This window comes from Natrix helvetica (genome assembly GCF_964273705.1).
Source record: "Natrix helvetica genome assembly, chromosome: 4".
Taxonomy (NCBI): Eukaryota; Metazoa; Chordata; class Lepidosauria; order Squamata; family Natricidae; genus Natrix; species Natrix helvetica.
This window is the reverse complement of record NC_138550.1, coordinates 74,474,910-74,491,369: the sequence shown is the minus strand read 5'-3', so window position 1 is coordinate 74,491,369 and position 16,460 is coordinate 74,474,910. Positions and strand designations below refer to the sequence as shown.

Sequence of the window (16,460 nt, the reverse complement as noted above, 5' to 3'; positions counted from 1 at the left end):
GCTGTACCGAGGTACTGTATAACAATGAAATGGAGCAGGTTTCATTGTCATTATTTTTCTAGTCTTCCTACTCAGGGTTTCTACTTAAGCTTGAGTCAAGTCCAATATTCCATCTGTATATCTATAGGACTGAAATTGTCCAGATCACAATTGCCTTGGTGATATTTCCACCATTGAGTTAGATTTTTAAGTTCTTCTTCACTCTTCTGATGTATTTACTATTGGTGGTCCTCGACTTACAACAGTATATTTAGTGATTGTTCAAAGTTATAACATTGAAAAAAGTGATTTATGACCATTTTTCTCACTTATGACCATTAAAGCATCCCCATTGTCATGTGATCAAAATTAAGACGCTTTGCAACTTACTCATATTTATGACGGTTGAAGTGTCCAAGGGTCATGTGATCCCTTTTGCATCTTTCTGACAAGCAAAGTCAATAGGGAAGCCAGATTCACTTAACAACCATGTTATTAAGTTAATAACTGCAGTGATTCACATAACTGTGGCAAGAAAGGTCATAAAATGGGACAAAATTTACTTAACAACTGCCTTGATTAGCAACAGAAAGGTTGGGCTTAATTGTGATCATAAGACGAGGATTACTTGTATTAATCTCCTTCCAGACTTTAGTGTGTTTGATACACTAATCACTATAAAGAATGTCTTGGTATTTTTAGTGATCTTCATCCAAACCCTTGATGTCATTTACATAGGGCATCTTGATTCCTTCAGTTTTCACCAATTATTTGGAGAGCGTTGATCAGCAGATAGTTTTTTTTCCATAACAACTTCAGACCATCAATGTAATGAATAAGTGGTATAGACTAGCAAATATGTTTGATGTTTGATAGCCAGGGGCTGATTTGTTTAGTATTGTTGACAGAGTAATCAATGCCCTGACAGACAGTAGTAGTGAGAGTGAGTTTTCTTGAAAGATCTCTCTCTTGAAGTTAACCTCTCCCAGTTTATCACCATTGACCAGCAGCTGTGTCTTCCATTGTGCCATGGACTTTGCACAAAGGTTCTGATGTTTCTATGTTATTTTTAGGCACTTGGTTATCTAGTCATGTGGCAGGGAGTCAAATGCCTTCTCGTAATCAATCCAAACTAATGCATTCAAGTTGTTCTTCCTTCTTGTATAAAATCACCTTGTCAGTTAGGAGCTGATCTTTCAGATCTCCGCTATTTGGGTGGTTTCCTTTCTACACAGATGGAAAGAGCTTATTTTCAACCAGATGCTTTTGGACTGCATCAGCTACCATATCAGTTAATTATTTTACATTAAATGTTCGTAAGCAATTAGATGGCTTGTGGTTGCCCAGTGCTGCCCCTTTTGTTGTATCTTTCATTATTTATCAAGTAGGTTTTACCAAATATTAACCAAACTTCCTTGCAGTATATTGTTATATTACTTGGCAGTGAATGAGTGCAGGCCAGTCAGATGTTTCAGTCAAAACCATTGAGGTCATGAAAGGGCTTAAACTGAAATTCACCATTGTTCCTTGCATTTTTTCAACTTCACTGGTTTAAAAATAGTTGCTTTTAATTTTAAAAAACTCGCTTGTATGATTTTAAAAAATATTTCCATATGAAAAACATAACACAATGTATTGCTTTAAAACACCGTTTCAAAGTAAATGTTTGTTAAAATAGGAAATTAATCCTGCACAAAAATAGCTGAAAATGAAAATGTTTTATTTAGTGGCATGAGAGTCTTCACAATTATTTAAATGCTTTCCCATTGTCTCAGCATGCCCCCAGCTAGCAGATGGGTTGAAGGAGACTGGGGAAAACCAGGATGCTTCAGGGCTGTTCTGGATCCTATGAATAACAACTGCACTCTATACCCGGAAGACACATTATTGAAACAGGAAAGTCATACCAAATAAAACTGCTGATTACTTATAGGAACTATTCATGAATGCCCTTTTAGACACTGCTTGGATTTTTTTACAATTTTTTAAAAATTGAATATCTTTAAATTTAAGTTTTAATAATATTATATGCATTAAGTTCAACATAAATAAATATTTTCAAAACAAATTCAAAGCTCTGAAGAATGCATAGCTCAGTGTATACATAAATATCTTAAAGGAGCCAGGAGAGTCCATGTCCTACCATCTACATGACAGAAATAATTCAGAGCTGATGCTAGAGGAGGTCATCTTGAAACACTTCTGCTTTACAGGAGCCAACAGCTCAAGACTGCTACTTACCACTCAGAGAATCAATCAAATGCTCTGAGATGACAAGTGGTGTGATACTCCTGCAAGAAACTCCTTGCTGTGAGATACTGCTTGGTTGGATAGTCTTGCAGCAACCATGATTTCTCTTTGCCTTGGTGTATGACAGACTTAATTTCTTGGTTGATGATAGTCTTGAGCTTTGTGGCTTCAGTTTTGCAGAAAAGAGAAGGGGAGATAGAATTAATCAAGCGGTGGGATGGTGTCTTACTTTTTGAAACAGGTGTTGAAAGGGTCCTGTTGTTCAATGTCTCCCATTTTCCAAGACAAAGAGAGATTAGGGAACTCTGTTGTTAAATTCTCTGATTAATTTATCTAATTATCAGAAAAAATGAAAATAAATATGAACAAGCCACATCAATTATAAATTTAACCATATTGCAATTATAGGGAGATTTTAGTAAAATGTATTACTCTACATATATTTTGATATAAACAAAATAAATATTTTAAAAGGAACCAAACATATCTTATACCTTTTTATTTACTGAATGTGGGTATGTGTAAATATAGGTGTAGGTGTTTGTTTAGGTGTAGGTATAAGTTTAGGTGTTTGTTTCTAATACCAGGAAAAGATCCCTATTTGCCTTTTGTTTAAAAAAAAGCTGGAATTCTGCATGAAGAAAATAATGATAAAATACATTACAACAGAATTTAAATACTATCGTTTTGGATTATGTTTGCTGTAGGAAGTAAGGTCCAGCTTCTGGCTAATACAAAGAAAATGTATGGATCACAATTCAGCACCTGTATGGTTAGGAAACAGAGGGGAACATTGTCCACTGTTTTCTGAATACTGCTAGCCAAAGTGATGCATAATGATACAAACAGATCCCAAGCGTGCTTTTTAGACCTAGACAAATAACAAATCCATCTTACTGGCATGCTTGTACATACAGATTTCCCAAGAGTGGATTGGCTTCCTGAAATACAAACATTATTTGTCTTCCATGATTGTAGGGCCTCCATGGAGGAAAAAAAAATCCAGGATGGAGCTAACAGAACAAAAGTGACCAACAATTTGCCACGAGAAAAGCTTATAGACAAATCCAGGAAAACCAAGAATCCAGGACAACTCCATTTCTCCATTGATGTGGGATATATGGTTTGTATACATAGTCTATTCCTGTGTTATATTTAATATTCTATATCAACTCCTGAAGATGTGAAGCATGATAGGTAATACAAAAATGGAATTTATTTTATTTAAACAATTGATAGAGCTGATGATCTCACAAAATCCTCCAACCCCTAGGAATAACAATAGCCCACAAACCCACAATCACTCTCGCCAGGAATTATCCAGAACCAAAGACAAAATACAGAAGGATAAAAGAAGCAATGTAATAGACAAAATAAATTATAACCAATGCAACTAATTCTACGTAGGACAAACATCACATCAATTAAAAACCAAGATCCATAAATACCAGCTGGCAGTCAAACACCATGATCCTAAATCCTTAATCTCTACCCACACTGACACCAAACAGCACTAGTTTGATTGGAGCAATACAAAAATCATTGGTCACACTACTATTCACCACACTCGTGAGTTCATAGAAGACTGGCACTCCACAAGCAATTCCATCAACAGACACATTTACCTACACCCAGCCTATGAACCCCTCAGAATCCAAATCAACTGCACAGCCAGAGACAGCACTGACCCTCAATAAACCCGTGCAATGCCCCCCATTCACCTCCCAATGACCCTGACCTGATATAATTTCCTTATTATAAGACCCATCACAAGACCAATTCACAAGATTCACTGATGATTCAGACTTGAGCCATCATAAGATTCCTACTTAACACACCCACACCGGAAGCCCTTATAAACAGAAGAACACTGATACTGACATCCCCTAAAATCTGTTTCGTTAGCCTGGTAACAAAACATTCACAAGCTCAGAGAACAAACCTTCACATTCATCCTACACCTGACCTACGGATATTACATATGTTGTGTTGTGTTGTTGTGTTCTGTTGTGTTATGTTATATATAAAATTATAATTACATTTACATTTATACCATTTAGAATGACAAGGGTTTGCTATGTGATGAAGTGTTCACTACAGAAATCATATACAATTGACTCCAAATGCTCCCTATGAGTAAGTATCCTGCAATAGGTTTTCCTGACTTCCAATTTATTACAATAGTCATTTAAACATCTTCAGATCTCTTTCCATTTATCTCTCTTGAATGAATAATCAAGCATCAATAATGTGGGTGGAAGAAAGTTCCTTTTTGTATTTATCTTCTAAATTCCATCCTGTTTTTAAGTTCTAAGCTTTTTATTTATTTATTCATTTGTTTAGTTTACATAGCTACCCATCTCACAAGGGAGTAACTCGGAGAGCGTACAACAAAACTAAAGCAATGAACTCTTCTAATGGTAAATATGAATATTGTGCTTTTGTTTATATTCCATTCTTTTTTTTAAGTGCTTTTTTATTGGAAAGCCTTTTATGCAACCAAAACTGATTTTATCGTGTATATTTCATTTCATTGTCTGTAATTAATTGACCATAATTATCTCAGTTTTCCAATTTTCCAGACCTCCTGGACTGTTTGTTTTTTTTCTTCAGGATTTAGTGTCATGGAATTGCTCCTATTTTTTCCTTTAACGTACTGAAGTCAGCTCTCTCACAGTTCAGAACACCAATCAGATTACTTCCAGTTCTCTCTGCCCACAATATGGTGATTTCTAAAATCAGATTGTCACTTTCTCCAAACATTCCTACAATATCTTTAACTATTTCCTCTCTCTTAATGTTGAATTCAGTTCAGCTGATTCCCTAGTTCTCCCTTCCATCTTTCAGATGATAAATTTGTCTGCAAGGCACTTGAAGAACCTGTTGGCTCTCTCCCTTGCTTTGATCCCCAATTGATATGGGAAATTGAAATCTCCCATTTACCATAGTAATGATGTTCTAAGGCTTCATTGTCATCTGATTTGTGAAGCTTTCATCTATATCTTCTGTTTGGTGTGTGGCCAATAGCACAAGTCTACAACAGTGTCTTTCTACCCCTTAATTTCCCCCTGGATGCTTTTAGCAGGATTTTTCACCCTTAGTGTCATTAATTTCCATATAGTAGCAAAGTATTGTCATAATCTGCATATAATGTTCCCCACCTTCTCTTATTACTGGGTCAAGGTTTTTTTTTAAACAAAACATACATTCCAATCACAAGATAGATCCTACCAGGCTTCTATAGTACAATGTTATATTTGCTTTCTCCATCATGTATTCAAATTCTCCATTTGTTTTCCGTATGCTGTGCACAGATTTCTTTTCATTTGCACATAATTTGTTAAAAGGACACCAACATTTTAAATGATGTCAAGGATGCCAAGTAACTTATGTTTTTAAAAAAGTGTGAAGGTAGATGAGATCCGTGCTAGCATATCAGGAGACAGACCAAGGAGAGGCAGTTTTGTGTAGTGATTAAGGCATCAGGCTAAAAACAGGGAGCCATGGAGTTCTAGTCCCACCTTAGGCACACAGCTGGCTAGATGACCTTGGGCCAGTCACTTTCTCTCAGCCCTAAGAAAAAAGCAATGGCAAACCACTTCTGAAAAGCCCTGCCAAGAAAACTGCAGGGACTTATCCAGGTAGTTTCCAAGAATCAGACATGATTGAACGGAGGAAAAAGATCAAGGGAAGACACTCTAAATCTATCATTCATGCCTGGTGCCTGATTCTGCCCATGACTCATAGTAACATACTGGACCTAAAAAAGGAGATAACATCAGAAATGATTGAAAAGGGAAAGGAAAGCCTAGCTTTCAAGATGAAACTATGCTGACATGTTCATCTAGATCTAGTTATAGCTCCTGCATCCCAGTAAAACACAACAAATGACTTTCAGAATGGAGATTCCAATAGGTCAGTAAAACTGAAAATCAGATGGCAATAGGATGGTGGAAGAGGAGATTTTCTGTGAGGAACTTTGGTATAGGAGATTGTGAAGGAGATACTATTACTTGAAATTCCTGGTCTGAGGACATTGAGAAAGCAATCGTGGCAACCAGAGTAGACATGGAAGTGGGACAAAGCAATATTCAGAGCAGTTCTCACAACTTCATTTGGCCCTTTCCCACCTTCACCATAAGCTAAATGTTAGGTAGCTTATGGATTTATTCTGTTTTTTTTAATGTTCATCATTATTGATCTATTATGAATAGAGGTCAAAGAAGCATCTCTTTCACTCAAACTCTTTAAGAAATTGGTATGCCACTCTCTTACAAATACATAGCAACCAAGCACCTCTCATTCACCTTGGCCATAAGCAATGGCACAGCCTATGGGACTACTTCAGACATCAGCAGAGAGTATAAGCCCATAATTCCACCGAAGCATGCCTGAGATGAAATGGTGAGAGCCAGGTCAAAGTTCAAGTGCTACCAGTATCTGAGAAGTGTGTCTATGACACAATGATCGCACACCCTGAAGTGTGTCACTGTGCATATAAAATGCTTTTTAGGCATAATAATTATGGGTAATGCTTTCATTAATGAGCCGAAACCAATTCAGGACCAGCCTCACAATTACACGGTTTGGAATTTCCTTTAGCAAACCTGATTGCAACATCAATCAAAGCAATTATACAATGCAAGGACTGACTGCATATTGATGTGACACATTTTCACAGTATCCACACCGTAAAGCATTGCTGCTGTAATTCAGGTCAAGATCTAAAAAACAAATACAAATAATTTGGTACCAAAACGCCTACACTTCCCCAATAATTCACCATCTTTTCTGTAAGTACATAGAGGACTTTATTTTAAGAAATATGCATTAGATGAAAAAGTACAATATATGTATTGAGAAAAACCACTGTGAAAATGTAGGCATATGGAGAATTATACACTTGGATAGCATTCCTTGGAACTGTACTTACCTATCTTTCTCCCTCTCAATTCTGTCTTAACTCTCTATTATATCATTATGAAAACTTTTCTGAATTTCTCCAGTTTAGAAAAAAATGCAAAAAGTTTAGACAGGTAAGATGCAAATTCGATCTCAGTATTTGCTATCAACGCATGCTCAAAATAGCAGTTTCCATTTATTCATAGTACCATGTACATAGAACATAAGCAATAACCATATCAAGTGATACAATAGGCTTCCATAAACACATATGCACATGACCTCAGAATACAACAATTAGTTATTAATAATTTGCCTCAAATATGAAACTGAATGAATTAGTCTGTGATAATTACTTGCCAAAGCATTTAGGAAATATTATGTAGCTTTCTAACTACTGCAAGAGAAATAAACTCCTGTATCATTAGATAACAAGGAAAGAAATAGGTTATTTCCTTTATGAAAGCTTCCAATTGCCTCATGTGTTTGCTCAGTAGATTATTTTCTGTCATCTCAGTTAATTGAATTTTATCCATTGCTCTTAGAATTTTTTCTTTTATATAAGGTTAAAAAGTTCAGAAGAGCCCCCGTTTTGAACCTCAGCAATTTATCGTATAAACCAACTTGAACCGTTCACAGTATGCTGGTATGATGGTGAAATGGAGTAACAAAACTGTAGAATAATTGCTTTTCAGTGTCTGACTGGATCAGTGTTCAAATAATTGTTAGTAAACTATCAGTCTGCCACATGGCACCCAACTGAGGCTCTGTAACAAGTACATAAAAGGCTTTCACAGATATAGCCCCTTCAATAATTTGTCCTGGAACATTTCATAAAGGATTCTAAAGTTTCACCATTTTCATATTTATTTCTTGGAAAATGGATTTGAAACAAAACATGAAGTTGAAATTTCACAAAGGACCTGTTTCCACAAGATCCCTAACCGGATTAATGGAAGGTAAGAACAACTTATTCGATCTAATCATCTAATTACCAGAGATATAATTTAAGGTAGATGCAGTCTTGCACAACATTAAAGTAATTCTACCTAGCTGGTCATCTTAACTCATGAATTGACCTGTTTTGTATAACTGATCTGTTTGCATATTATTATGACTCTTTTTCCTGGTTAGTTACATATAATTCAAACCCCATCAAACCCCTCTTCTTTTTACAATCTATTCTGTTTAATCATCAAACCATAAGTCCCAAGTTCATCAGCAATAGGCATATACATTGACTTATCTATGATTTTTAAAAAAAATCAATGTAGTCATCTTTGCAAGTTCTGCCATTTTCACCAACCATTTTTCGATTCTAGGTGATGCCGAATCTTTCTACTTTTGTGCATAAAATAATATCACTGCAATTGTCATATACAAAAACAAGGTCCCATGATTTTTTTCCATCTGTTTGTCCATTAATTCCCCCAAAACGTTTGGTCTCATTATATATTAATTTTTTAAATCCTTTGAATTAGTGAGTATATTTGAATTTGAAAATGTGTAGCTTTTTTACATGTTCAAACATAATAAAATGTCCCTTCTTGTTTATATTTCCAATATAAATTTGAAGTTCCTCTATACAGAGAAATTGATATTTTTTTCTTTAGATATTCATATATTTTCTTCAGAGAGATGTCACTTCCTTTACATAAGTTGGAATAATATGAATGCTTTTTGTATGGCCATGCTATCCTTTAATACAGTGTCTCCCTCTTGTAATCCAAGGAATCTGCTAAAGCTTTAATAACTTTTTCTCTAACATCTTCACCAGAATCCTCTGGAAGTTTTAAATCTTAAACAATATTCCTTCTATTTCAATTCCAAAAGAGACAGATTATCTAGTTTTCTTTCCAACTATTTGTCTATAATTTCTGTCTGGCTTATATTAGCATTATCTTTTGTAAGATCCACCAATTGTTGCACTCTTTAAGAGTAAATAAACAACAAAAAAACATATTCCCATGGAGGTCAGGTTTGTTTATCCCTCAATTCCTGGCTGCTCATGAGCTTCCTGCAAAAGCCTCAATTCCTGAAGTATACTCATGAGGATCACAGTGCAAATGAGTGATCTTATGTTATTTCCTTTATCCGTAAATATTGGCCCAGCCAGAATCCATCATCTGGTTGCCAATCAATGCCACTATGGTATCCCTGCTCCTTTAGGGGAGACTACTTCACCATGAATTTTTACCATAAGTGAAAACTCTGTTGAATGCTTAATGTAATTTTATGATACACAAACCCAAGGTTCTAATTTCTCTATGCTTAAATCTCAACCTGAATTCCTACTTCAAACTGCGCTCCAAAATGTTGGTTTGGAACTTTCCATCCTACCTCTTGTTTATGGAGACTTTAGGTCAGAATTTTCTCTATATCAGGCCAGCACCATCATGTGGTCTTCTTGGAGCATTACAGTACTTTTGCATTTTAAATAAAATTAAAGCTGGTTTTATACCATTTTTAAAAAAATAAAGTTGATTTTATTTATATCTGGGGAGGTTGGAAAAGATGGGTTAGAATCTCTAGACCAAGGGTTCCTAAACTTTTTGCATTACACTTTTTTTTTTAATATAATGTTAATTTTCCCTAAAACTTCACACACCAAAATGAACACAAATGAACACTGAAAACAATACAGTGAAACTTTGGGAGAGGTGGATTTATTGTAACAATGTGCAACTAACGGTTCTTCACACCTACCCTGAACTCTTTCTGCACCTCTTCAAGGGGAAGATGCATCTCACAGTTTGGAAATCCTTGCTCTAGAATCCATATTGCGGCGCCTTCTAGATGTTAGATATGGTAGCAGGAGCTACCTAGCCTCTAGCTTGAAGCAGAATGTTGGGACAATGGGTGAACACATAGAGAGCTTTTAGGAAAGGATGTTTGAGACCTTCAGCCTTCCACTCTACAGACTCAGCTGCTCTCCTGAATTCTGGGAGTTGAAGTCCACAAGTCTTAAAGTTCCCAAGTTTGGACACACCTGATCTAAGATAAATAATAATCATTATTCAATTTTGACCTGAGAGTGGAAATCATATTGATGTTTGCCTCGCTAGGTATGTAGAAACATTAATCTTTCTTTTCTAGGGTCTTTCACAGATGCATGGTAAAACAGGCATTCTATTTCTGATTATTTGTCTATTTTAGCATGAAGTGATCAGAAAAACTTTACCTGCATAATTTTTAATTTTTGCTTGTCATACAGAGTCCAGGAACCCTTCCAGAAACAGTCAGCCAAACTTCATTACTAGGGATAGAATCTGCTGGGTTTGCACAATAAATCAAATAATTACAATTAGTTCTTTAACTTAGTGACCCGTGGTAACACAGTGGTTAGAATGCAGAATTGCAGGCTTGCTCTACTTGTAACCAGGACTTGATCCTGACCTGCTCAAGGTTGATTCAGCCTTCCATCCTTTTGAAGTCGGTAAAATAAAGACCCAGATTGTTGGGGGCAATATGCTGATACTTATAAACCGATCAGAGAGTGCTGTAAAGCACTATGGAGAGGTATAGGAATCTAAGTGCAATTGTTATTGCTATTGATTCTGTCTAATTATAGTTAGACATATCAGGCTGCATTATTTTTTTTATTACCAACCATATTTTGAAAGGAACAGGAGTTAAAAACAAGGTCTGGAATATGGTAATGACTAATGAGCTACTCTTAGTAGACACAGATCAATAGATTTTAATGATTTTCTTCCCCTAGTGAACAGCATAAAAGTATTCCACTCACATCCAGATTACATGGGTTACTCACATAAAGACAGGCAAATGGCTCTCTATCCTTTCCATCACATTCTAAGCAGTGATGGAGAATGTTAATATTCTTCCTGAATATGCTTCAGCTGTCATTATATGCAAAAATTAAGCATCTAAGAAGGGTTCTGGCAGTCTCTTCACAGTGATGGAAGAAAGGATGAAAGAGTCCTTCACCTTTGTAGGCAACTGAGGTGCATAAACAAGAGAAAGTTGTGAGAAGGACTTTGTTGTTATTCATACCAGAGAAAGAAGGGAGGGTGAGCTTGCAGAGAAGAAAGTAGGGCCAGTACAGACAAGGCGGAAGGAGCTTGTGGGAACTATGCATGTCAGAGGTTCCACAAGTTTTCAATATCTATGAAGAATTCTATATAGCCCTGCACTATACATATTATAGAGAGGTGTGTGTGTGTGTTTTAGCCTGGTGCACTATAATGCCACATCCAAAAGATACATACAATATAAATAACTGAGAGAGAAATGTGAGAATTCCATTTTGACTTCTTATTTGTTTGGCAGTGAGTATCATTCTGATGAAACCTGATTGCCCAAATAACTTGCAATTGCTTGCAATTTTGGAGCTGCTTAATTTGAAACACTTTGGAAAATTAGTTCCATGTTCAGCTTTAGTGAGTAAAATTCTCTGCGTTGGAGGATTATAAACTTAGCTTCGATTGTACTACCCTTTTTATTAAAAAAATCAATCTCGTAACAGCCCCCCCCCCCCCCCAACCAGCCTGTTTTTCATCATAAATGGTCCAGAGGAATGATTCCTCAAGGCAATTATTTATGGCTCAAAACATATGCACAGCTTCCTTTACTCTTCCTATTAGACAATGTCTGATTTAACAAGTACCTGAAAGAAACAATGTCTTTCTTGTTAAATGATCAGGAGGTGCTGACACATTCTACGGGAAAATAAGAAGCTCAAAATGCCAGCTATGGATGAGAACAGAACAAAACAGTTACAAATCAATGAAATGTACAGAGAAAAACCCAACACACATGGGAAAACTGATTCTCTTGTACTCTGTATAAGTCTGCAGAGAAGATCATATGAAGTTGCTCAGACAAATTTAGAACATTGACTTATCAAGCCATTCCTCTTACACCAGCAGAATCTTTCCCAGCCTGGATATTCGTTTACTTCCAATAGAATTTATCATTGGACAAAGTCATCTTTGTATTAATTTTTACAGCACTAGGAAATAGTTAATGCCTAACATCAGTAATCCTAGTGCAGCCTTGCAAGGGCAGAAATAATCTAGTCCATTCAATTCCCTCTATTTCCAGTTAGGAGAATGCAATATTCAATTTATCTCCCCAATAGACTTGATCAAGAGTATTTGATGGCCAAGCAACTAGAGCCACTATTATTATCCTTGTCATCTGTGCCTCACGTCCTGCCATGATATATATACAATGATTCAAAGCAGTAGTGTCCAATTTGCCCAGACCTCCTTTGGACTGAGATAGCAGTGTCTACTCACCCAAGAAGCTTCTTGCAATATTGCAAATTACAGTATCATTAAAAATAATATTTTCCTCATTGTCCTATCAAACCTGGTACCAGGGTGACCACTAGATCCAGAAAATAATATGAAGAATGTAGTCATAAAAGATCAATATGTTGATTTTAACTAATATACTGAGATAACAAATAGTATGGATACATGAGTGAGAGAGATGAGAGTTCTTTGGAAGGGACCTTCTAGGTCATCTAGTCCAACCCCTTGCCCAAGCAGGAGACCCTACACCATTTCTGACAAATGGCAGTCCAATCTCTTCTTGAAAGTCTCAAGTGATGAAGCTTCTACAACTTCTGAAAGCAAGCTGTTCCATTGGCTAATTGTTCTCACTGTCAGAAAATTTCTCCTATTTCTAGGGTTTCTAGTTTCCATCCATTATTCCTTGTCTGGCCTTTAGGTGCTTTGGAAAATAGCTTGACCCCTTCCTCTCTGTGGCAGCCCCTCAAATATTGGAACATTACTTTTGTTGCAGGATATTATCTCAGCTTGATCTTTTTTTCCTGATTAATTTCCATATTTCAAAAATCTTTAATTCTTATTTCCTGATATTTATTTCTGGTAAGTCATTGTTGTTATATTGCATTATTATAGTTCATTGCACACTGAGCCAGATGTTTAGATTGGACTTGATATTTTGATCCACCTACTGAATCCTTCTCAAAGTCTGGGATAGGGAAATTTTCTTGGATTATGTTAAAGGTATTATTGCTAGATGTAAGCTGTTCCAAGTAAAGCTGCCTTTTACAATTGGCTGATGGCAATTTTCTTAATGCTGATGGTGTTCAAGTGGTGCTCCAGATGTTTGGGGATTATACCAAAGGTGCTTATTACTATTATTAACATTATTTTAAAAATCTGCTAAACATTCTCACATTTAGCTTCAGATTTCAGCTTCCTTCCTGTAATTCTCTTTTTATAAAATAATAATTTTATTTATAATTTTTTCTTTAACATCATAATCTTTCAACTTCTAACATTTGTGTACAGATAGCAGTGGTGGGTTCTGGATCCCGTTCCAACTGGTATGTTTGGAACTGGCATGGCGTTGTCCACATGTATGCGCTCAGTGCATGCGCACATGTACGCAGCATGCGCATGCGTCTTACTGTCTAGTGATGCCTCCACGAGCCTCCGTGACACTCCAGCTACTCAGCGGAGTGGAGCGCAGGCACTGTATGCGGAAGCGACAAAGACTTTAAAGACAGGTAAGGAGCGCGGGCGGGTGGGCCCTCCGGAGCATTGGAATGGAACGGTACCCGGTGCTCCAGCCAGGCTCCAGTTCGCCCGTGCTGGGGCGTACCGCCTGCAACCCACCACTGACACATAGTAATTATAATATGTTCTATTATATTTCAGTATACATAATACTATTTTCCCAATTTCTACTTTCTACTTCTTTTTTCAAATACTTAATAAAATAACTACCATGTTAAAAATATTCTATATTTATCCATCATCTCTTGCTGTTTTTAGAATTTCAACTCATTAACTTTTTTGTGAATCTTTCATGCTTCTCTTCTGGTATCTTGTAACTCCTTCCATCATGTTTATTTAATCTAAATATTTCATCTGCCCACAACATCTGTCTCTTGCTGTTGGGTCTCTAGAGCACCCATCTGAAGTTCCCCCATCATTTTTAGGAGATATTTCTCTTTATTCTCTATTATATTTTGAACTCTTAAGGAATAATCTGTCTGTTCATGTTAAAAATTATTGCTGTCTCTTCCATATCTTGGAAGGCTCTCTTAAGGCTTCCAAGGAGCCAAAACACCACTAGATATGGAACCAAAATAAAAGGCCTTCCAGGTGTTGTTTTTCTTTCACTATTTTCTTTCTTCTCCTCTTTGTTATTCTTATATTATCAATAATCCTTACTTTCCAAGGTTATTCCCACCATGTACTAATATAATATCTTCTTTGGCCAGTAGGTGGCACCCTGCTGTACGTTCCAGCAATAATTTTAAAAAGCAAAGTTCCTCTTCCTTTGTACAGATTCTTCCAATAATCAAGCAGTATTATCCACAAATTAAATCACTTTTCATGCTACTACTAGTTCCAGTCCAGTCTATATTTTAAAGCTTCACAGTCTTCCATTAAAAGTTTGTTTCACTTTCAGGTCTATAATCTTTCTCTATGTGTTAAATCGCTGCTTTCTTAGTGTTTTAAAGAGTCTTTTTTTTAAAAAAAGGAATTCTTTTATTTGGGTTTAAGTCTCTAGTATAGAAGTTGAAAGTTGTCTCACCCAGTTTCAATTGTCAGTTCTCAAACTGCTCCAGCACATATTCTTCTTGTTCCGGTTGTCACAGCTTCAGTCTTGCCAAAATGGCCATTTTCTCTGCTGCCGATCAAGAGGGTTTTCTTTGGATCAAACAAGGAAATTGCTGTTTCCTTGTCATCTACAAAACATCCCTCCTTTCTTCACCACCCCTCCAGGGTGGCTTTGACCCATAGGGTCTCCTGGCAGGCAGGTATTGGCTGGGTTTCACAGTGCTCCGCGGAGCTTCACTATCCCATAACTGTCCCACTGCAACACCTTCCTGTAATTCTAAAAGACAAATCTCTGAACCAAGATGGTAAAAAAATATTGTAAATACCTGTACATGGATATCAATATACTAATCACTTTCCCTTTCCTCTATAACCTATCATTCCTATACTAAATGCTGCTGGACACCTTGGAGTTACAGTCATTAATTAAAAATTATAACCAGACCATTAATAATGCTACTCCACATTCTCAAGAATGTTTTTTTAGATTTACAAATGCATCTTGTTTCACAAGCCAGCATGAGTCAAGTCATAACAAATTCAAGTTAGAACAGCCAGAGATCATTAACCTGCAGTGTGATGGGAAAACTGAGTAACTATGCATCATTCAAAATATCCAAGAACAATTCTCTTGTAACAATGAAATCTCATAGGGCATGCACTCAGATAACTTGAAAAACATGTTTCTGAAGGCTGATCAAGTTTGTCAATAGGTAGTTTACATCCCACAACAAAAAGCTAAGGGCAAAAGGATTCTGATCAGAAGACATAACTCAAAAAGGACATGAGGTTTGGTGGATTAGAAATTATGAAGAGAGGTTGGAGGAATAGGAATGTTTGACCTTGAGAAGATCCTCTCATCTGAAAGGTCATCATATTTAGGAAAGCCATAATCTCTATGTTGGGGTGGGGGTGGGTGCTGCCCAGAATAATAGATTTCAATTATTGTACAGAAAGGCAACTGATGGGTTTGTTCTCCCTTTGCCATTTCCTGGCTTTCGTGCTCCTGTGTCTTTCCAGTTTCTAGGCTCAAGTAAACATTCTATTTTAATACAGTAGGTGGAAAATACAAGAAACCTTACTGTTTTTTCAGGTGGTTTTCTCCCTCACTAAACAAGGGGAGGAAAGAGAGTTATTATCAATTTCAGCACTGCTGCAAAGATTTCCAAATTGTCAAAATTATCAATCAAGTGTATACTGTTTAAGAAATGTGAGTGGGGGTATGTGTGATAGTGGTAGCAATTTGTTTCCTTCTTATATGGAGTAAGGGTGTGATTTTTGTTCCTCCAATCAGCCTGGTTTTGATTATTTATTTTTCACTTTCCTGTTGACCAGCTGGATTGGATAGAGCCATTGTTTAGGTTATGGTAAGCTCAACATGTTACATGTTTTTGAAGGCCATCAATAATGGATACAACAATGATAGTGTCAAGCCTCCAAGTAACATGTCCCAAATAAGAACAGTCCAAGGCAGCCATATTCAAACAAAGTCTTTTTATTAGGAACATATCAAATTGGCAAGGTCTCGGTATATAATTTCAAATCTGGCCAGCCTCCATATATATATGTATTTGTGTTACAACCCCTGGTACGCCCAAATATGGGAGGGAACTCACTACTCCCCCTTTCTGTCTATCGGCTCACTGTGTGAAGGTTCCAAGAGTTGCCCTAATTAATTTACGAGCCCAGGGACGAAATTCAAAGTAAAACCATTCATTTATTAGGACTAACATCTTAGCACGGACTTCTGTGTGGCTGAAA

The 16,460-nt window shown here is 36.5% G+C and overlaps 1 long non-coding RNA gene across 3 annotated transcripts in view; it reads left to right on the top strand.

Moving 5' to 3' along the window:
* Positions 1-16,460, top strand: part of LOC309390770 — a 100,192-nt gene that overhangs the window by 51,543 nt on the left and 32,189 nt on the right. For 2 of the 3 annotated variants that reach the window (XR_014175176.1, XR_014175177.1), the window contains exons 2-4: positions 3,208-3,352; positions 4,290-4,365; positions 4,573-4,649. This is a non-coding gene — a long non-coding RNA (uncharacterized lncRNA). Of the gene's footprint in view, positions 1-3,207; positions 3,353-4,289; positions 4,366-4,572; positions 4,650-7,696; positions 9,254-16,460 lie in introns of those variants that run through there. The other variant, XR_014175178.1, reaches the window with a different exon arrangement.